General features: G+C 36.5%; 1 long non-coding RNA gene across 1 annotated transcript in view; it reads right to left on the bottom strand.

Moving 5' to 3' along the window:
- Positions 1–419: 419 nt before the first annotated feature.
- Positions 420–23,237, bottom strand: part of LOC139044775 (uncharacterized) — a 49,982-nt gene continuing 27,164 nt past the window's right edge. The window contains exon 5 of the long non-coding RNA XR_011501904.1: positions 420–2,006. This is a non-coding gene — a long non-coding RNA (uncharacterized lncRNA). The remainder of the gene's footprint in view (positions 2,007–23,237) is intronic.

Here is a 23,237-nt window from a genome sequence, read left to right as displayed (position 1 = left end):
GAACAGGATTTTAAGACAATGCTGAGGCAGAATCTCTAGTATTTGATGAGGAACTGACATGACATGAGAGTAGTAGAAGGAATCACTGAGATTATACTTGCCTGCTCGGAAGATTTGGGATTCTCATTTAACTGAGATATAGAGTGCAATAAAAGTACAAGGTAGAAAGAAAATCTCAGTTTTAAATACATTGAGTTTGAGACTCCTTGAAATGTGCCAAGTGATGTAAAAATTTATCTCCAAACCAATAAATTGATATCATGGCCTCCAGGCCCTATTCCTATTCCCTCCAATCCGTCTTCTGCATTGCTGTCAAAATGACTACAAAAACTCAATTCTGACCATGGGATTCCTTTTCATCAAATCTTTCATTGGGTCCATGTTACCGTCAAACTTAAAAGTAAAACAGCCAGTTATTTCACCAGCAAAATGAGTTTATTTGCGAATAGCCAAAGAATTGCAATTCGGGATGTGTGTGCTATGGTGGACCACAGGCAAATCCAACAAACAAGGGAGAGGAACGCTATTTTATAGAGAAAAAGGAGGCAATTGGATGGGTTGTTTTGAATGAAAGTCCATTGGAGAAAAACAAGAGTTCAGAGTGGTGATGACTTCTCATTGGCTGAGTTGCTAGGATAGTCAATTTCTGTTTAGGATGCAATGTATGTTTCTTCCTGTAACTGACGATTCTTTCCTATCGCCTCCTTTCAATTGGGGTCTGTATTTGACTCTCTTTCCCGTAATTGACCTGGAGTGGCACTGCATGGGTAGCTCCCTCTTCTGGCCTCTTGAGTCCATTTTAAATGAAGTTTACCTTTATTAATTTTCATGTTTCATAGAGGAAAAAGGTTCCAGATTCTCTTTTGGACTCCACAATCCGGACCCACCTGCCTCTCTAGGTTCTCTTGTTGCACTCCTTTTTTAAAACATTTCTTCAGATAAGTCGATGTATTGCTCTTTCACATTTCCCTTCCATTTTTTCCTGGCTGTTCATTCTGCCTGGAATGCCCCAACAAGCAAACATTTTTTTAAGGCTCAAATCAAGAATTATCTCTACCATACCTTTGCTAAAACAGGAATTGACTATCCCCCTGTACATTATATGTGCCCATCTAGGCACTGTAGATACCTATGGCCCTTTAGTGCACTTATTTATCAACACATCTCCTAGAACATCCGGAACAGTAAAGTACACTGTTTTTACATCTCCAGTGTATTGCACAGTGACTGGGTTTGGAAAGAAGGAGAGAAAAAACTATTAATAGAATGAAGGGGAGATATTAAAACGTAAGTACCTTCAAAAAATAATTCTCCTGTTAAGAATTTATTCTACAGATGTTAAGTGCATGCACAGGCACTTGCAGAAAAATGTTAATTGTGTTAATGTTAGTGGTACCAATCAATGAGAAACCACTTAAATGTCCATCAATGGATGGCTGGTTAAATAAATTTTGATACTGCCAAATAATGAAATACTTTTCAGATATTAATAGAATTTGGTGCATTTACATGTGTTGATGTAAAAATTCCAAGAGAGTCACAGTGAAAAATTAACAAATTACTACCAGCTTAGTGGCTTAAAACAACAGAAATATATTGACTCTCCGTTCTAGAGGCCAGAAATTTGAAATCAAGGCATTGGCAGAGCTGCACTCCCTCCAAGGACTCCGGGGAGAATTGGTTCCATGCCTCTTTTATCTTCTGGTGATTACTAGCTTCCTCAGCTCTTAATCACATCACTCCAATCTCTGCCTCTGTCTTCACATCTCCTTCTTTTCTGTGTGTATCTCTTACAATGACACTTGTGGGACTTAGATTACAACCAGATAATCCAGGATGAGCTCTTCATCTCAAAATCCTTAACTTAATTACATCTGCAAAGTCCGTTTTTCCAAATAAGGTCACACTCGCAGGTTCCAGGGTTTAGACGTGGAGATATCTTTTGGTGAGCTGCCATTCAACCCACTGCAGGCAGATTTTTCTATTTGTTCAAACATGGACATTACCTGAAAGGAGATGCAAGAAATTACTGAGGTTTTCGTATTTTTTGTTTTTGTTTTAAACTCCCTCTTCAGTGGAAGCAGGGGCTGGTGATTCTGGCATGGGAAAGAAAATTTTCTTCCTATACATTCTCTTAATGTCTGAGTTTTGTTTTTTACTGCAATTCTTTTATAGTTGCAATTAAACAAAATGTAATCTAAATCTTTAAAGGATTCCAAAAATTACTTGACTTGAAATTTATTTAATAACTTGAAGTTTTACTTTTGAAAACCCCTTGCTATGGTCTGAATGTTTGTGTGCCTCCAAAATTTATATGTTGAAATCCTAATGCTCAATGTGATGACTTTAGAAGGTGGGGTCTTTGGGAAGTGGTTAGGTAATGAAGCTGGGGCCCTCAAGAATGGGATTAATGCCCTTATAAAAGAGACCCCACGTTGCTCCCTAGCCCCTTTCACTCTGTGAGGACACAAGAAGAATTCTATGACCCAGAAGAGGGCGATCATCTGACCATGCTGGCATGCTGATCTCGGACTTCTGGTCTCCAAACCCGAAAAATAAATTTCTATTGCTTATAAGCCACTCTGTCTGTGACGTTTTTGTCATAGCAGCCTGAAGGGACTAACATACCCCTTATACAAACAGACTAAGTAAAATAGAGGCAGAGTGAGTAAGGAGTTTTGTGAAGGCAATCACACCCTAAGACACAGAAAAGCTAGATAAGTTGAGTTTTCAATAACTAAACCATTGGAGAAGAATAGAAATACCAATTCCAGAAAATCATATCATTTAAATACATTTCTTCTTAGCTTCTTGGATGTAAGAACTCCACAACACATTCCTGCCCTATCAAAAATGTTAGCATCTCTGTATCACAGAGGAGAGTGGTCCTTCTCTCATCCCTAGTCCACTATAGACAGGATCACTGCTTTGGCCCCTTGAGGGTTAGGGCATCCTGTGGAAATCCAGGAGTTACTGGTGAGGAGCAGAAAGTACATCTAGGATCATCTAGGATGATCAAAGTGACTTACAGAATGACTTTGGTGGAAATGACTAGTTCTGGAACACACTTCACACTTGGGAATTCCCAGAAATAACCAATGTGGTTTTTTTAGGATTAGGAGGTCTTCTAAGAGCAATGAGCCAAAAAATTTTCCTGATTAATTATATTGTGATATGGTTAAATATTCCTTAAAAAAGACCTGAAAATATTTTATTTCTGCATATTCATATACTTTTCATATGAGCAATTAATGAAAAGAAAATAATCCTAAGCATTATACCAGTTTCTTTAGGGACAGAAAGGTTTCTCCACTACCAACTGATTATGTATATATATATATATATATATATATTACATATATATAAAGTATATACAAATATATACTTTATTTTGGGGGCGGTTTTAGATTCACAGCAAAATTGAGAAGGTACAGAGATTATCCATGTACTTCTGCCCCCACACATACATAGCCTCCCCCGCTATAAACATCCCCTACCAGAGTGGTACATTTCTTAGGTTGATGAGCCTATATTGAAACATCATCATCACCCAAAATCCAGAGTTTACATCAGCGTTCACTCTTTTTTTTTTATTAAGATTAGCTCCAAGCTAGTGTCTGCCTCCAATCCTCCTCTTTTTAATGAGGAAGACTGGCCCTGAGCTAACATCTGTGCCCATCTTCCTCTACTTTATATATGGGATGCCTGCCACAGCATGGCTTGACAAGTGATGCATGGATCTGTGCCCAGGATCCGAACTGGTGAACCTCGGGCCACCAAAGCTGAACGTGTGAACTTAACTGCTGAGCCACGGGGCCAGCCCCTAGTATTCACTCTTGGTGGTGTACATTCTATGGGTTTTGATGAATGTATAGTAGTGTCTATTCACCATTACAGTATCATACAGAATAGTTTCACTGTCTGAAAAATCCTCTGTACTCTGTCTATTCATCCCTCCTTCCTCCCTAACTTCTGGCAATCAATGATCTTTTTACTGTCTACATAGTTTTCTATTTTCCAGAATGTCATATAGTTGAAGTCATACAGCAGCCTCTTACACTTAGTAATATGCATTTAAGAGCCCTCCATGTCTTTTCATGGACTGGTAGTCATTTCTTTTTAGTGTTAAATAATATTTCCTTGTCTGGGTGTACCACAATTATTTATCCATTCGTCTATGGAAGGACATCTTGGTTGCTTCCAAGTTTTGAAAATTATGAACAAGCTGCTATAAACATCCATGTGCAAATTTTTGTGTCGACATAAATTTTCAAATTATTGGGGTAAATACCAAGGAGTGTGATTGCCGAATTTTATGGTAAGAGTAGGTTTAATTTCGTAAGAAATTACCAAACTATCTTCAAAAATGGCTGTACCATTTTGCACTCTCACCAGCAATGAATGTGAGTTTCTGTTGCTCCACATCCTTTCCACATTTGGTGTTGTCAGTGTTCTGGATTTTGACCATTCTAATAGGTGTGTAGCAGTATCTTATTATTGTTTTAACTTGCATTTCCCTAACAGTAAATGATGTGGAGCATCTTTTCATGTGATTATTTGCCATCTGTGTATTTTTTTGGGGGGGGGGAGATGTCTTGTTTTTTTTTTAAATATTTTATTTTTCCTTTTTCTCCCCAAAGACCCCCGGGACATAGTTGTGTATTTTCAGTTGTGGGTCCTTCTAGCTGTGGTATGTGGGATGCCACCTCAGCCTGGCTTGCCGAGCGGTGCCGGGTCAGCGCCTGCGCCCAGGATTCGAACCAGAGAAACCATAGGCCGCCAAAGCAGAGCATGGGAACTCAACCACTCAGCCATGGGGCCGGTCCCTGGTGAGATGTCTTTTAAGGTCTTTGGCTTATTTTTTACTAAGTTTGTTCATTTTCTTATTGTTGAGTTTTAAGAGTTCTTTGTATATTTTGGATAACAGTCTTTTATCAGATATTTCTTTTGCAAATATTTCCTCCCAGTCTGTGACTTGTCTTTTCAGTCTTTTCCAGAGCAGAAGTTTTTAATTTTAATGAAATCCAGCTTATTAATGATTTCATTCATGAATTGTGCCTTTGGTGTTGATCTAAATAGTCTTTCCCAAACCCAAAGTCATCTAGATTTTCTTACACATTCTTCTATTTTCTAGAAGTTTATGATTTTGCATTTTACAGTTAGGTCTCTGATTCATTTTGAGTTAATTTTTGTCAAGGGTATAATGCTTGTGTCTGGTTTCATTTTTCTGTGTACAGTTATGCCAGTACCATTTTTGAAAAGACTATCTTTATTCCATTTTATTGCTTTTGTAAAAGATCAGTTGAGAACATTTATGTTGATCTATATCTGGGTTCTCTATTCCATTCCATTGATCTACTTGTCTATTCTTTCTCAAATCCCATATTCTATTGATTATGATAACTTTATAGTAAATCATGAAATCTGGTAGTGTCAGTCCTCCAACTTTGTTTTCTCCTCCAATATTTTTTGTCTATTCTGGGCCTTCTGCCTATCCCTAGAAACTTTGCAATCAGTTTGTTGATATCGACAAAACAATTTGCTGGGATTTTGATTGTGATTGCATTGAATCTGTTCATCAAGGTGGGAAAAACTGACAATACTGAGTCTCCCTATCCGTGAAAATGGACTATCTCATTTATTTAGTTCTTCTTTGATTTCTTTCATCAGAGTTGTGTAGTTTTCCTCACATAGATCTCATACGTATTTTGTTAGATTACTACCTAAGTATTTCATTTTAAAGAGATGCTAATGTAAATAGTCTTGTGTTTTTAATTTCAAAATCCATGTGCTCTTTCCTGGTATATGGAAAAGTAATTGACTCTTGTTTATAAACTTTGTATCTTGCAAACTTGAAATAATTACTTTTAGTTCCAGGAGACTTTTGGTTGATTCTTTCAGATTTTCTACATAATCATGTCATCTGTGAACAAGGACAGTTTTATGTCTTAATTTGGTTTCTCACATAAATTTGGGGAAATTCTAAGTCAATATTGCTTCAAATATTTCTTCTATTGCTTTCTCTCTTTCTCCTTCTTCTGATATTATCATTACATGTATGTTAGACTTTTTGTAATTGTCCCACAGTTTTTGCATATGTTTTGTTTGATTCAGTCTTTTTTTCTCTGTGCTTTTCAGTTTTGTAAGTTTACATTGCAATATCCTCAAGTACAGCAATCTTTTCCTCAACCATGTCCAGTCTACTAATGAGTGCATCAAAGGCATTCATCATTTCTGTTACAGTGCTTTTGATCTCTAACATTTATTTTTGATTCCTTCTTAGAATTTCCATCTCTTTGATTCTGGCACTGCCCATCTGTTCTTACATGCTGTCAACTTATCTATTAGAGACCTTAGCATATTGGTCTTAGTTGTTTCAAGTTCCCGGGCTGATGTTCCAACATTCCTGCCATATCTGATGCTTGTTCTGTCTCTTCGAACTGTGTTTTTTGCCTTTTAGTAAGCCTTGTAATTTTGTTTTTGATAGCTGGGCATGATGAACTAGATGAAAGAAACTGCTGTAAATAGACTTTAGTAATGTGGTGGTAAGATGGAGGGGGAAGAGAAGCATCTGTAGTCCCACGATTAGATCTCATTCTTTTAGTGAGCCTGTGCCTCCAGACTGTGAACTTCAGAAGTTCTTCTTAGTCCCCACCTCTTTAAATGAAACAGGATGACTATAGTGGAGTCAAGTACTTGCCTTCTCTCATATAGTATGCTAAAGGGGACCGGAGTTGGGAATTTCTCTTTCCCCTTGTGGAAGACTAGAGCAGACTGGAGTTAGCTATGTCTCTTCCTCCAGGTTAGTTAGGTTCTGATAATACTCCAATAGCTTATGCTCTGGTAAAATAATTTCTTTTGAAGGAAAGCCTTGTTAAAAAGAATAGAATGCTCTGGCTTATTGAAAATGTTTCCTGTTCCCCTCCCTTGCTGGAAGGGATATTTTTCTCAAATAATCACTATGAGAACCTGATCAAGTTCCTGGAGTTAAAATTCACAAAAGTTTGCCCCCTTCCTCCCCTCCCATGACGGGGTCACCCTGGAGTTTGTAACTCTCAGACTTGTCCACACTGAGCCCCCAGCAACTCATCAATTTCAGTTCAGATTTTCCTACCCCAGCACTGATTCCTGTGGAGATTTCTTCTCCTGGGTTACTGCTATGGTAAGTAGTGATTCTCTGTACTCACCTGTCTGTCTCTTCAATTTTACTGACAGTGGTTTGCCCTTTTACCTCATTTTTCTGATGAATCTAAGAATAGCTGTTGACTTTTTGCATTTGCTCAGGTTTTTACTTGTTGTTAGGATGGACTCCCAAGCTCCTTACATGAAAATTGGAAAAGAGAAGTTTGTGTTATTTTGTTTTAGTTTAAATTTTAATTCCTTTCAGGGTACAATCTTGTGCTTACTTGTATTTGAACTGTCACCAAAGTAAGGATTAGAATGGCATAGGGAATGTCCCTCCTATGGGAAAATGAATATACTATTCCAGAACTATTTTTAATTGACAATGCTACACTAATTGGCTAGGCATGGGCCACATGCTTATCTGTGAACCAGAGAATGTAGTGTTCTGGCCAGCTTGGGCCACATGCCCAGTGTTATTGTGGTGGATACAGAGGAAGTAGGGCTATCAAAGTAACAACTCCATCAGGTAGGGAAAACAAAAAAGTCTGAGTAGACTAAACTTAAAATAATATCACTATAGTTACAATATATAAATTCATGAAGGGTCATTTACCAGGGTAAACATCAAACAGACCCTTTGATTTAGAAAATATAGGCAATTTTCTTTTTATCAACAAAATGAATATAGCAACTGAATAATGTGTGAAAAATAAAAGTAAAAACAAGGAAAAGAAATATTGAGATATAGGAAGAATCTGTGATTTTGTTTTTATTTTACTCTAGGGACTTAAATTAGCAGCTTTCATTTCACAGAAAGCTGTTCAGTTTTTTCCAGTCTTAACAGCATCTAAGAATAGAAATGGAACATTTTAGAACAAAATTAAATGAGCAGATTATGATTATAATACTGAAGTGCTCGTTGTGAGCACATATACCCATGCATTAGTCCATTTCCATCTGAGGTTTCTGCCTACCCTTCCTTCCCTCTGTTATCAGTGTTATTGACATCCTCATTCGATTTCTGCTAGCTACTCAGGACATGTGTAATCATTTCATAACTTAGGGGTAAGGCTTGATCTTTTAAACTCAAGGAATAATTATTATTTCAAGTAGCTCTTCTTTTTCAATGAGAATCCTCTGGGATCAGTCTGGCTTCCAGCTTTATGTGAATGAGAACAACATTGTGTTTATTGGTGCTGGAATTCTGTAAACTACAGAGAGATTTTGGAGCCCATTTCTTCTGTCTTCCAGTACTTCTTCCACCCTTCTACATAGAGCTCTTTTTTTCCACATTAACTTGAGTACATAGCAGTAAGATACTATGTATGACGTTGAAACTGCTTCTAACGTGACCTAATTTCTTACGCCACATGAACTGGAAAATCTGAGTTCTAAAGAGTAAACCATGCCTTTCCAATAACAGTGATCCAATTTCCTAAAGTTTATTTATTTTTTAAAGAATATTTATATTCTTAAAATATTATTCTTAATTATTCGACATTGTCAAGGTATTGGCTGAGTTTTTGGAAATTCTGAAAATCTTTTTATGAATCCAATGGTTTTCATCAATAGGAATACTTATTTAAGATTGTTTCAATATCTTTTATATATATCATTGAAAATGCAGGTAATTGAAGAAGCAGTTAAGCACTATAGCTCATCATTATTTCTCCATTAAAAAAATCTAATTTCAGGGAAAAATAAAATTTTTAACTCTTCATAAACAGAAGTCATTATTCCTGGTGAACAAATATTGTGTGATTAAATATTTTAAATTCTTTACATGCATTGTGTTATCAGTATTATAATGTTCTTGGTATATCCTTCATATAGCTTCACTGAGGGACCTTTGCTAATTAGCTGTGAAGTCTTTGAAATCTCTACCATCTTTACAAGGTTTTCTAAAATTCCGAGACTATCACAGTTAGTGGAAGAGATGGCAAGGAGACAGATGGGAGAAAGGTTTTCCACCTATTGGTAGCATATGCCAAAATCAATTGAAAAATGGGAATTTTTTTCAAACTACAAATGCCTCCTCCAAACCCAGTAACATGGTTCTGATATAAAGCTCCCTACCTTGAGGGTCAGAATCTCAATGGGCCACTTTAATGCTGGAAATATGTATTTCATTCCGCAAGTTGTCAAGATGGTCAAAAGTTTGAGAACTACCAATCAAATCAAGAAAAAATGTTAAATCAAACGAGCTGTTTAACAATTAGTAAGTAAAACATTTAGATAAGTATTTTTTCTGTATTCACTACACATTTGTGTGTGTGTGTGGTATAGAGTGGTCTTTATTCAAACTTGGTATTCATCTTAAACTGTGTGCATGAATATTTTCAAGAAAATATCTAGAAATGAATTATCTTTGCTAGAATTTTAAACGTTTTAAATTATCTTCTCAACAGAGTATAACATACATACTCATATTATAGAATGATTTGTTTGCTCAAAACCAGTGTTCATCATAGACTATATATTTCAAGAGTCTTGGGATTGTGTGTATTTTGTGTTGTATCTTCAGCACAGTGGTTGGTACATTGTAGACACTCAATGAATTTTTTTTTTTTGAGGAAGATTAGCCCTGAGCTAACTACTGCCAATTCTCCTCTTTTTGCTGAGGAAGACTGGCCCTGAGCTAACCTCCATGCCCATCTTCCTCTAATTTATACATGGGACGCCTCCCACAGCATGACTTGCCAAGCAGTGCCATGGCCACACCAGGGATCCGAACCGGCAAACCCCGGGCCGCCGAGAAGTGGAACGTGCGAACTTAACCACTGTGCAACGGGGCCAGCCCTCAAAGAAATTTTTAAATGAAAGATGTTTATTGGGTGAAAGAGAGATCATCACAATTTATTTTGTACTTTATTTACATTACAAAATAATCACTTATTATGCAGAAATTCAACTTAACCTAATTATGTATTTTAAAAAACGAGCCAACTAGGAGATAGCTATCCAAGGGAAATAGTATGAAGATAATACCCAAAGATCTTGTAACACTGAGAGGAATAAAATGCACATAAAACATATTTTTTTAAAAAATTTTTTAAATTTAATTTTATTTTTTTTAAATTTTTGGATGTACATCATATTTCAAATTCTGTGTACATTACATCATGTTCACCACCCAGAAACTAATCACAGTCCATTAAAATATCTTAAAAATAGATATTAAGCCAATAATCTGATATGATAAAAAGCCTATTCTCCAGAAGTCCTTACTACTAGATTACAGAAGCATATTAATTTTCTTAAATTTAAGTGATCATTTTTATACAAAAGTAAACTGTGAAGGATAATACTTACCTGGTAGACTTAACCTGTCATTACTTTCAAATAGTCAAAGATCATTTTCACTTAAAACTATGATTATATGAAACTGTTTTATCAAACATTACTGGCAGGCGTGTTATCACAAATTATTTTTTAGGGAAGATGACAGGGAGCCTGCTGCTAAGTCAAGGAAAAACTGTTTCTGTCATCAGAGTGGCAGCAAACAAGAAACATAAAATTGCAGTTGTGTAAACAGGCTCGAGATGAATGGCTCCCATTCTGTTTTCCTTTCACTGGCCCCTTTAGTGGGTCAAACGACCCTGTAGACCACCTACTCTTAGTCTCACCACCCACGGACACAGCTCTTAGGGTTTCCTTAGGTTTCCCTCCCGCCGCCACTTGATTTTTGTCATTTAAAGTTACAGGAAAATGAAAACTAGAGGAACTGATTAATAGAAAAAACCCAGCACCCTCATATGTGTTCTTCTGCAAGATGCTCCTCATAGACCGAAGTAGCGGAATGCTTCAAATTTAGATCAAAATCAGTGGTAGGAGATGATAGAAACACCAACACTAATTGTACTGCTTCTCCAAATACCATTTAATTTTTCTTTGCAAATCAAGAAAATTGATTCACTTTCCATAAAATGCTACAACAGCAATTATCTATATCTATTATTTGAGATTCCTCAGCAACTTAGCACTTTAAACAAGAGCACAGTTAAATATAATCCTATGCTTTCAACCCCAATGCTGTCCTCATCTTTAGTGATGTTTTCTGAAAAGCTAACTGAATCTCTGAGCTGAAAATGATTGGTTCTATAATTATAGCTTTTGTTTCCTAGATTCATTCTCCTCCCTTAAAATCTGTCTTTCTTCTTTTTTTTACTGAGTAGTTACTTACCTTTAGCATTAATTTGTACCTCTAACACTGAAGTTTAAACACAAAATGGAACAATTTTACTTAAAGAACATGTATTTGAAAGTTAAATAAACATCCATTTATTTATTCACTTAAAGAACATGTATTTGAAGTTAAATAAACATCCATTTATTTGTTCACTGTATTGATTTAATAGTTGGAAAGCATACAGTTTTTTTCAAGCTTGCTATATTATCGTATTTGATAAAGCTTTTTGCCTAGAACCCACAGATCTGTTCTTTATGGGAGGTATTTTGAAATACCTTCTTTTTGATAGCCACTAGCTAATCTTGCTAAGCAAGTTTTTTATTAATGTTTCCAAAGTGCATTTTGGAATCGTTAATTCCAATTTAGTTTGGAGAATCCACAGCAATTTAGATTATTTTGCAAAGATCTATGAGAGTAGTCTGAAGAGTTGCCTTCAAAGCCAGACACAAACTAAAGGTGATAGAGAGAGCTTCCACACGGAAAGAAGAGCTAGCAAAAGAAAAAAATCATGACAAAAATCTCTCTCAACCAAAAGATGCTTCCTGTTTCTGATCTTAGATGTGTTACAATTTTACAGATCATTTTCCCCAAAATGTCTTTTATCTGGTATTTTTCCAAATTATATTTTGCAAAAGAAAAAAGTCAGTCTCTATCCACTACAAAAATCAAAGAGTTTGTAGTTCTTAGTCTTCTTTCAGTGTATTTATAAATAATAAACAATTTTTGTTTCCTACCACAGAGAAAACGTGGCGTTTTGACAACTCCTGGAAGAGAAGTGTTTTACAAAATGCCACATGACAAATAAGGAAAAAAGAAAAAAGTGAGAAAAAAGTATGCTAAAGGAGAAACAGTCCAACCACCAATTTGAAGTGTCATAGGAGTCCATCCCTTTGTAGAGGAATCTGACAAGCATTCTCTCAGAGGCAAAACTAGGCGGAAAAATGGATGTTAAACAAAGAAAATGAAGTCAATTGGAAGCAGAATAGATAAAGTGAAGCAAGCCAAGTTGGGCCATTAAGTTAAGAAAGAAACAAAGATTATTAAGATAAGTATATATAATATTGAAGACTAAAAGGAGAAAACATTTAATAATAATGCAAATGTTTGAAATAAATTTTTCATAACATTCAACATTTCATGAAAGGAAAAATGTCAAAAAGTATATAAGTATTCAAAATCTTTTGAAATGATCACTTTTATTCTATTATAAAGGAAGCTCAGAAATTAGTTTAATGAGAGAAGAGAGCAGAGTTGTGCTTTGGGTCTTCTTCAGTATATACTCTTTACTAAATATAGAGATTATTATGTCCATGGAAACTTAGTTCACTAGATGTATACATGTTAATTTCCTATGTTAGGTACATGAGTTAATATGAAGATATATGAATGTAGGACATTACATTAAAGTCACATATTTTATCCAAAAGTAGAAAAAAGTAAATGTAATAATTTTGGGATCAGGGCTTGCTTACAATAAGTACAATTTAAAGTTAAACTGAGTCATCTGTGCAAACTGTACTTAATTAAATAAATAATTCTATCATTTTTCTGTTATTAATATAACTCATGTCCATAAAGGAAAACTAGGCTACATGAAAAATGTTCAAAACTTTAAAAAATTACTACCCAAAGAAAATAACTCTTAAAAATGTAACCCATTTTTTCCAGTCTCTTTTTCATGCAGTTTATCATTGTTCTTGTTTTTGGCTTTATTATTTTATTGTTTGTTTTTATCTACTAGTAATCATATGTAACTAGTCTTTTCCTCTTCAGTAAAACATTTATCATAAACCTTTTCCATATTAATACTAATGAGCATAGAAGGCACTTTTAGTGATAATAGAGTTGTGTGAAAATAGCACATTATACTTATTCTCCTATTAATAAATATGCTTTTGCTTCTTAATATTTACATAAGTTTTTAATTTGGTATAAGACTCTGTGATCAGCTTCAAACAGACTATTATAACTATAAAGTGTTTAATGTAAATTTCATGGTAATACAAAGAAGAAGTCTATAGCAGATACAGAAAAGATAAAGAGAAAGGAATCAAACCATACCACTACAAAAATTGTCAACTCACAAAGGAAGACAGCAAAAGAGGAAAAAGCAACCAAGAGACTATAAAACAGTCAGAAAACAAGTAACAAAGAGCAAGACAGCAGAATAAGTTTCAATCTAAAGTGGACTTCACCAAGATATATTATAATCAAACTCTCAAAAATCAAAACAAAGAGAGAATTTTGAAAACAGCAAGAGAAAAGTGAATTGTCACATACAAGGTGACATATAAAGTGAATTGTCACATATTCCTACAGGAATATCAACATATTTCTCAGCAAAAACCTTCTAGGCTTGGAGAGAGTGGGATGATATATTCAAAGTGCTAAAAAAAAAAATCTACCATCTAAGGGTACTTTACCCAGCAAAGCTGTCCTCCGGAAATGATGGAGAGGTAAAGATTTTCCCAGACAAACCACTTAAAGGAGTTCATCACTATACTTGACTTAGAAGAACTACTAAGGGGAGTTCTTCAAGCTGAAATGAAAGGAAGATAATTAATAGCATGAAAGCATATGAAAATATAACTCACTGGTAAAGTATATAGTCAAATTCAGAAGATTCTAATGCAGTAATGGTGGTATGTAAATAACCTACAAGAGACCCACTTGAGCTTGAAGGACACATATAGGTTGAAAATGAAGGGATGGAAAAAAAATATTCCATGCAAATGGAACCAAAAGAAAGAAAAAATAGCTATACTTATATCAGACATAACAGACCTTGTGTCAAAAACTGTTATAAGAGACAAAGAAGGTCATTATGTAATGATAAAAGGGTTAATACATCGAGAAGATATAATATTTGTAAATATGTATGCACCCAACATCAGAGCACCTAAATGTATAAAGTAAATATCCATAGTACTGTGAGAGGTGATTGATATGTTTACAGCATTGACGGTGCTGATGGATTCACAGGTATATACTTATCCCCAAACTGACTGAGTTGTATACATAAATATTGTTCTTCTATATGTGTGCTTCTTATATGTCAATCATACCTCAATAAAATGGTTTAAAAATAAAATAAGACTATGACAAATACACAGAATAAGGAGACATTGGACACAATGATACCATATAAACAAAAACAATATTTTATATGATATATATGTATATATTACCATAAGGGTCAGTAGATAGATAGATAGACAAGTAAAAATACAATGTATAGTAAATATATGAAGAAAACAGTCTTCTTACATTAAGAGACTATTTAAAGGCATAAATGTAAATAACATCATTGTCAATATCTGATTTCATTGTCTCCTTTTTTTAAAAATAATTTTAATGAATATGGTTTCCATGCCAGATAAGCTTTTTTTTTATTTTTGAGGAAGATCAGCCCTGAGCTAACCACTGCCAATTCTCCTCTTTTTGCTGAGGAAAACTGGCCCTGAGCTAACATCCATGCCCATCTTCCTTTACTTTATATGTGGGACGCCTACCACAGCACGGCTTTTTGCCAAGTGGTGCCATGTCCACACCTGGGATCCAAACCGGCAAACTGGGACCACTGAGAAGCGGAAGGTGCGAACTTAGCCGCTGCACCACCGGCCAGCCCCCTCATTGTCTTGAATGCTAGTGAAGAGGAGGGGGTTTAGATCATATAGGATCTTACAGAAATAATAGACATTGTTTTATACTCTGAGGAAGAGGGAAGCTTCTGCAAGGTTTTGAACAAAGAATTGACGTATTCTAACCTACATATCATAAGGATCACTCTGGATGCTATTTTTGAAGAGAAACAGTAAGAACGGAAGTAGGCAAACCTGTTAAATTGCTAATTGCAGTAATCCAAGTGAGAAATCATGGCGGCTTGGACCAGGTTCACAGTAGTAAAGGGTTGAGAAGCAGTCATTTATGAGAAATATTGATGGCAGAGCCAATCACTTTTGTTGATGGATTAGACATAAGGTGTGAAAGAAAGAGGGAAGTTAAGAATGGCTCCAAAGTTTGAGTAAATACTAGAAAAATGAGATGCCATCCACTGAGATGCAGACTATGTGAAAAGCAGAATTTTCCAGGGAGGGGTGGGTTGCAGTGGGGGTGGAGTGGCAAGGTCAGGAGTTCCGTTGAAAAAATAGATTACCAATTAGACATCCAAGAGAAGATTTAAAGTAAGCATTTAGATATGTGAGTCTGAAGTTCAGGAAATGTGTGGAAGTAAAAATGCCACTGGAATACAAATGGTTTTTAGAACTCTGAGATCACCAAAGAAGTGAAATTACATAGGGAAGAGTTCTAAAGACCGTGCTCTGTGGGCGGTCCAGTATTAAGCAGTTGGGTAGGAAAAGAAGACTAGATGGAGGTGGGGCCACAAAGGAAACTGTTGTTACTATACTTATGAGAGAGAATGGGAGAAGCACACAGACAATGCTTTGCAGGGATATTCCTGAAGGAGAATAGAGAAATGATGCACAAGCATGTGGGCAAATTATTGCAAAGAGTAGTTTTCATTTATTTCTTTTAAGATTGTGAAAACTATAGCATATGTGTATGCATATGAGAAGGATTGGTTAGAGGGAAAGGCCGTGATTTAAGAGAGAAAATGGAGACATGATGAAGCAACACAGTAGAGCAGATGAGAGCAGATGGGGTCTGATCCACAGCGGAGGGGCTAGCTTTGGATAGGAGCGCGGAGAATCACCTATATTAATGGGCGAAAAAGGCAGAGAATATGCTAGTAGGAGGGTAGGTGTATTGGTAGGAGTTTGTGGAAGTTCATTTCTGGGTGCTTTCATATTCCCACTCAAATATTCAGCAAGATCATAAGCTAAAAGAGAGGACAGAGAAGAGGTGTTTTGGGTTTGAGATTTGTGGCTACAATTTGAAGTTAGTACAATCCACTTGGTAGAGAGATTTTACCCAGCTATTTTTTGCCACCTATATTATTTACAATTTCTTAAATTGATATTAAGCCATATTTCTTTTCATAATTTTTTTTCCAAAGTGAAGTTTTAAAATGGATGTCCTTCATCTCCTCTCTTATTCACTTGATTCTTTCAGCTGATTTTGTAAAGTTCATAGCTTAATTATATCTTTTTTTGAGGTTAACAATCAGAATAGTATTTTGTTCCATCAAATTTTACAAGGAAAGGTAGGAGTTGGGGAGATTGCTAGAAAATATCCAGAAAGGGGAAGCCACACTGACCAAGTATGTATCTACTAATTTACTCCTTAATTCAGTGTTTCTGTGTGTGTGTATGGGATGGGAATATGTCATATGTATATGACATTCATATATAATGGAATGTTTTCATTGGTACAAAACTTTAATCTGTTTATCCACGTGACTTTACAATGCAGAATAATTTTAGAACTCAGTGAATTCCTACTTAGGCTGGAAGTATACTGACCTCTGGAGTGGAGGTGAGGCATAGTATTTCTCTAGTGGAAAACAAGACCAAGGTGGTCTTTACTTTAGTCTAGAAAGAATCTAATTGTCACAAATTGAATCAAGGAAAACTTCAGAGCAGAGGAGATTAAATAGAGACTAAGCTCACGAGGCATGGGAACAAGAGATCATTCGCTATTCATTGGTTGATTTGCTCTTAAGTTTCACAAAAATTAAATTTAGGAGTTATAATTTTCCTCCTTTAACTGTAAAATATTGAGGTAATTTGGGCAAAATATGGTCACAACTTGCATTTTGTGCCAAGTGTTAATATTTATTTTATCCAAGGGAGTTTTCTTAGCCAATGTTTAAAAGAGCACATATGGTTCTTTTCTGTGGAAAATACTTAATATATGTTTTCAGAAATTTGAAAATAATGACAACAAAAGTAATCCATCAATCGTGTATTTCCATGTGCTGAGATAGAAAAAAATAGCACAAATAGTCTTATTTTCTTAAATTTTATCCAGCAGTTTTAAAACACCATATTTCATTTAATTTTGGCATTATTTGTTTCATTGTTTCTGATTCATTAATTTTCTTAGTTGTTTTAGTTTTCTTACCTCGTTTCTTCCTTCACAAAGAAAGTAATGATAATATTATTTTAGTTTGCAAAGACAAGCTAAATCATAACCACTACTTTTTTTTTTATTAAGGTTATGAAAGTTAACATCCTTGTGAAATTACAGTTGTACATCATTATTAGTCATGTTGTAGGTACACCACTTCACCCCTAGTGCCCTCCTCCCACTCCCCTTTCCCCTGGCAACCACCGATCAGTTCTCTTTGTCCATATGTTAACTACCACCTATGAGTGGAGTCATACAGAGTTCGTCTTTCTCTGTCTAGCTTATTTCACTCAACATAATACCCTCAAGGTCTATCCATGTTGTTGTGAATGGGACAACTTTGTCCTTTTTTATGGCTGAGTAGTATTCCATTGTATATATATATACCACATCTTCTTTATCCATTCATCAGTTGCTGGGCACTTAGGTTGGTTCCATGACTTGGCTATTGTGAATAATGCTGCGATGAACATAGGGGTGCATAGAACTTTTGGAATTGCTGATTTCAGGTTCTTAGGATAGATACCCAGTAGTGGGATGGCTGGGTCATAAGGTATTTCTATTCTTAACTTTTTGAGGAATCTCCATACTGTTTTCCATAGTGGCTGCACCAGTTTGCATTCCCACCAACAGTGTATGAGGGTTCCCTTTTCTCCACAGCCTCTCCAACATTTGCCACTCTTGGTTTTAGATATTTTTGCCATTCTAACAGGTGTAAGGTGACATCTTAGTGTAGTTTTGATTTGCATTTCCCTGATTATTAGTGATGATGAGCATCTTTTCATGTGTCTATTGGCCATCCGTATATCTTCTTTGGAGAAATGTCTGTTCATGTCCCCTGCCCATTTTGTAATTGGGTTGTTTGATTTTTTATTGTTGAGTTGTGTGAGTTCTTTGTATATTATGGAGATTAATCCTTTGTCAGATAAATAACTTGTGAATATTTTTTCCCAATTAGTGGGCTGTTTTTTTGTTTCAATCCTGTTTTCCCTTGCCTTGAAGAAGCTCTTTAGTCTGATGAAGTCCCATTTGTTTATTCTTTCTATTGTTTTCCTCATGTGAGGGGTTATGGTGTCCGAAAAGATTCTTTTGAAGCTCATGTCAAAAAGCGTACTGCCAATATTCTCTTCTAGAAGACTTATTGTTTCAGGCCTAATCTTTAGGTCTTTGATCCATTTTGAGTTTATTTTAGTAAATGGTGAAAAAGAATGGTTGATTTTCATTCTTTTACATGTGGCTGTCCAGTTTTCCCAGCACCACTTGTTGAAGAGACTTTCTTTCCTCCATTGTAGGCCCTCAGCTCCTTTGTCAAAGATTAGCTGTCTGTAGATGTGTGGTTTTATTTCTGGGCTTTCAATTCTGTTCCATTGATCTGTGCATCTGTTTTTGTACCAGTACCATGCTGTTTTGATTACTGTAGCTTTGTAGTATGTTTTGAAGTCAGGGATTGTGATGCCTCCAGCTTTGTTCTTCTTTCTCAGGATTGCTTTAGCAATTCGGGGTCTTTTGTTGCCCCATATGAATTTTAGGATTCTTTGTTCAATTTCTGTAAAGAATGACACTGGAATTCTGATTGGGATAGCCTTGAATCTGTAGATTGCTTTAGGTAGTATGGACATTTTAACTATGTTTATTCTTCCAATCCATGTGCATGGAATGTCTTTCCATCGCTTTATGTCGTCGTCGATTTCTTTCAAGAAGGTCTTGTAGTTTTCCTTGTATAGATCTTTCACTTCCTTGGTTAAATTGATCCCAAGGTATTTTATTCTTTTTGTTGCAATTGTGAATGGGATTGAGTTCTTGAGATCTTTTTCTGTTAGTTCATTGTTAGCACATAGAAATGCTACTGATTTATGTATGTTGATTTTATACCCTGCAACTTTGCTGTAGTTGTTGATTGTTTCTAATAGTTTTTCTATGGATTCTTTGGGGTTGTCTATATGTAAGACCATGTCGTCTGCAAACAGTGAGAGTTTTACTTCTTTGTTGCCTATTTGGATTCCTTTTATTTCTTTTTCCTGCTGAATTGCTCTGGCCAACACCTCCACTACAATGTTGAATAAGAGTGGTGAAAGTGGGCACCCTTGTCTTGTTCCTGTTTTGAGAGGGATGGGTTTCAGTTTTTGTCCGTTGAGTATGATGTTGGCTGTGGGTTTGTCATATTTGGCCTTTATTATGTTGAGGTACTTTCCATCTATACCTATTTTATTGAGGGTTTTTATCATAAATGGATGTTGGATCTTGTCGAATTCTTTCTCTGCATCTATTGAGATGATCATGTGGTTTTTGTTTATCATTTTGTTAATGTAGTGAATCACGTTGATTGAGTTGCAGATGTTGAACCATCCCTGTGTCCCAGGTATGAATCCCACTTGACCATGGTGTATAATCTTTTTGATATATTGCTGTATTCTGTTTGCCAAAATTTTGTTGAGGATTTCTGCATCTATGTTCATCAGTGATATTGGCCTGTAGTTTTCATTCTTTGTGTTGTCCTTGTCAGGTTTGGGGATCAGGGTTATGTTGGCTTCATAGAATGTATTAGGGAGCACTCCATCTTCCTCTATTTTCTGGAATAGTTTGAGAAGGATAGGTATTAAATCTTCTTTGAATGTTTGGTAGAATTCTCCAGGGAAGCCATCTGGTCCTGGACTCTTATTTTTGGGGAGGTTTTTGATTACTGTTTCTATTTCTTTACTTGTGATTGGTCTATTCAGATTCTCTATTTCTTCCTGATTCAGTTTGGGTAGGTTGTATGAGTCTAGGAATTTATCCATTACTTCTAGGTTGTTCAATTTGTTGGCATATAGTTTTTCATAGTATTCTCTTATGATCTATTGTATTTCTTCGGTATCTGTTGTGATTTCTCCTCTCTCGTTTCTGATTTTATTTATTTAAGACTTCTCTCTTTTTTTTTTAGTGAGTCTGGCTAAGGGTTTGTCAATTTTGTTAATTTTTTTGAAGAACCAACTCTTTGTTTCATTGATTCTTTCTACTGTCTTTTTTGTTTGAATATCATTTATTTCTGCTCTAATTTTTATTATTTCCCTCCTTCTACTGACTTTGGGCTTTGTTTGTTCTTCTTTTTCTAATTCCATTAGGTGTCGTTTGAGGTTGTTTATGTGAGATTTTTCTTGCTTATTGAGGTGAGCCTGTATTGCAATGAATTTCCCTCTTAGGACTGCCTTTGCTGCATCCCCAATCACTTGGTATGATGTGTTTTCATTTTCATTTGTCTCCAGATAATATTTCATTTCTTCTTTAATTTCTTCAATAATCCATTGTTTGTTCAGTAGCATGTTGTTTAGTCTCCACATTTTTGGCCCTTTCCCAGCTATATTCTTGTAGTTGATTTCTAGTTTCATAGCATTATGATCAGAAAAGATGCTTGATATTATTTCAACCCTCTTGAACTTATTGATGCTTGCTTTGTTTCCCAAGGTATGGTCTATCCTTGAGAATGTTCCATGTGCACTTGAGAAGAATGTGTAACCTGCTGTTTTCGGTGAAGTGTCCTATATATATCTATTAGGTCCATCTGATCTAATTTTTCATTTAATTCTATAATTTCCTTGTTGATTTTCTGTCTGGATGATCTGTCCATTGGTGTTAATGGTGTGTTGAGGTCCCCTACTATTATTGTATTGCTGTTGATGTCTCCTTTTAGTTTTGTTAATAGTTTCTTTACGAATTTTGGTGCTCTTGTGTTAGGTGCGTATATATTTATGTGTTATGTCATCTTGGTGGGGCATCCCTTTTATCATTATATACTGCCCCTCTTTGTCTTTCTTTATCTGTTTTGCTTTGAAGTCTACTTTGTCTGATATAAGTATGGCAACACCTGCTTTCTCTTGCTCATTATTAGCTTGGAGTATTGTCTTCCATCCCTTCACTTTGAGTCTGTGTTTGTCTTTGAGGCTGAGGTGTGTTTCCTGGAGGCAGCACATTGTTGGATCTTGTTCTTTGATCCATCCTGCCACTCTGTGCCTTTTGATTGGAGAGTTCAATCCATTCACGTTTAGAGTGATTATTGAGACGTGGGGGCCTACTGTTGCCATTTTATCACTTGTTTTCCGGTTCTTTTGCATTTTGTCCTGATGGAGAGCTGTTACTTTGTGTTATTGTCCTTCTGCTTATCTCCTTTGTTCTGGATTCTGTAACCCCTTTCCTTTTTTTGATTTTTCAGGAATGAGGTTCTTCTTGAGCATTTCTTGAAGAGGAGGTTTTGTGGCGATGAACCCCCTTAACTTTTGTTTATCTGGGAAAGTCTTTATTTCTCCATCGTATTTGAAGGATGTTTTCACTGGGTAGAGTATTCTTGGCTGCAGGTTTTTGTCCTTCAGAGTTTTGAATATTTCATTCCAATCTCTTCTAGCCTGTAAGGTCTCTCCTGAGAAATCTGCTGATAGCGTGATGGGGTTTCCTTTGTAAGTTATTTTCTTCTGCCTGGCTGCCCTTAGTATTTTCTCTTTGTCATTGACTTTTGCTAGTTTCACTACTATATGCCTTGTGGTTGGTCTTGTTGCATTAATAAAGTTTGGAGATCTATTGGCTTCTGTCACATGGAGTTCCATCTCTCTTCCCAAGTTTGGAAATTTCTCAGCTATTATTTCTTTGAACAGGCCTTCTGACCCCTTCTCCTTCTCTTCTCCCTCTGGTATACCTATAAGCCTTATGTTGCATCTCCTAATTGAGTTGGATAATTCTCAGAGAGTTTCTTCATTTCTTTTTAGTCTTAGTTCTCTCTCCTCCTCTGTCTGCAGCATTTCTATATTACTATCCTCGAAATTGCTAATTCTGTCCTCCACATTATCTACCCTACTGTTCAGAGAGTCCAGATTTTTCTTAATCTCCTCCATTGTGTTCTTCATCTCCAGTATTTCTAATTGGTTCTTCTTTATAGTGTCAAGCTCTTTTGTGACATAGCTCCTGAACTCATTGAGTTGTCTATCTGAATTCTGTTTTAACTCGTTGAGTTTTTTAATAATGGCAGTTTTGAAATCATCGTCATTTAGGTTGTAGATTTCATTGTCTTTGGGATTGTTTTCTGGGTGCTTATGATTTTCCTTCTGCTCTGGAGATTTAATATATTTTTTCATACTGCTTGATGGCGTGGATTTGTGCCTCCGCATAGAGATAGAGTTTAGTGGCTACTTCCACTTGTTGTGACTGGTTGGCGGGGGGGGGCAGCTGTTTAGACTGCACCAAGCAGGAACCCTGTCAGCTGTTACTGACTGGACCTGGACCCCTCCTCGTAGTCACAGTGGTCCTGTGGGGTCCCTTGTCAGTTGTGGGGGCAATCACAAGGGGGCCTCAGGCTGCTGGTGCCTAGTGTTGCAGCCCACTTAGACGCACTCCCTCCTTGTGGTCTACAGTGGTGTTGTGGGCTTTCCCAGCAGCCAGGAGCAGGATCACCTATAATCGCTGCTTTGTCCCTAACAGAGCCCACAAGATCACACTTGTCCTCTATAGGTTCCAGCAGAACTATGGGTGTCCTCTGCAGTCTGTGCTCACCTAGCTGTGCTACTTTTGCCCCAGGGACTTCCTGCCTTGCGATTGCCAGTCGGGACCTCTCCACTAGTGCTGTGCAGAGGCTTTCGCTGAGGCTGCTGTAGGAACCTGGAGTTCCCCCCTGGGCTATGTAGCCATTTCACCAGAGCTCTACTCTGCCCCACTCCACTCTCACAGGATCTCTGGGAGCCCCTTGCCTCGTCTGGGACACGGCCAGAGTCCGTGGGCCTGGCGGTGGCTTGTAAGCTGCTGCCTTGTGGGGAATTCTGCTCTAGGGAGCTTCCTGGTGTTCTGAATGCTGGGTAGGGCCTCCCTGCCAATGGCGAGCAGAGGCCCTGCCTGCTGGGGGAGTGCAGGACCTTGGAGCATCCCCCCGGGCTGC

The sequence above is a fragment of the Equus asinus genome, chromosome 3, assembly GCF_041296235.1.
Source record: "Equus asinus isolate D_3611 breed Donkey chromosome 3, EquAss-T2T_v2, whole genome shotgun sequence".
Taxonomy (NCBI): domain Eukaryota; kingdom Metazoa; phylum Chordata; class Mammalia; order Perissodactyla; family Equidae; genus Equus; species Equus asinus.
Note: the sequence above shows the minus strand (reverse complement) of the source record. Positions and strands in the feature narration are given on the sequence as shown.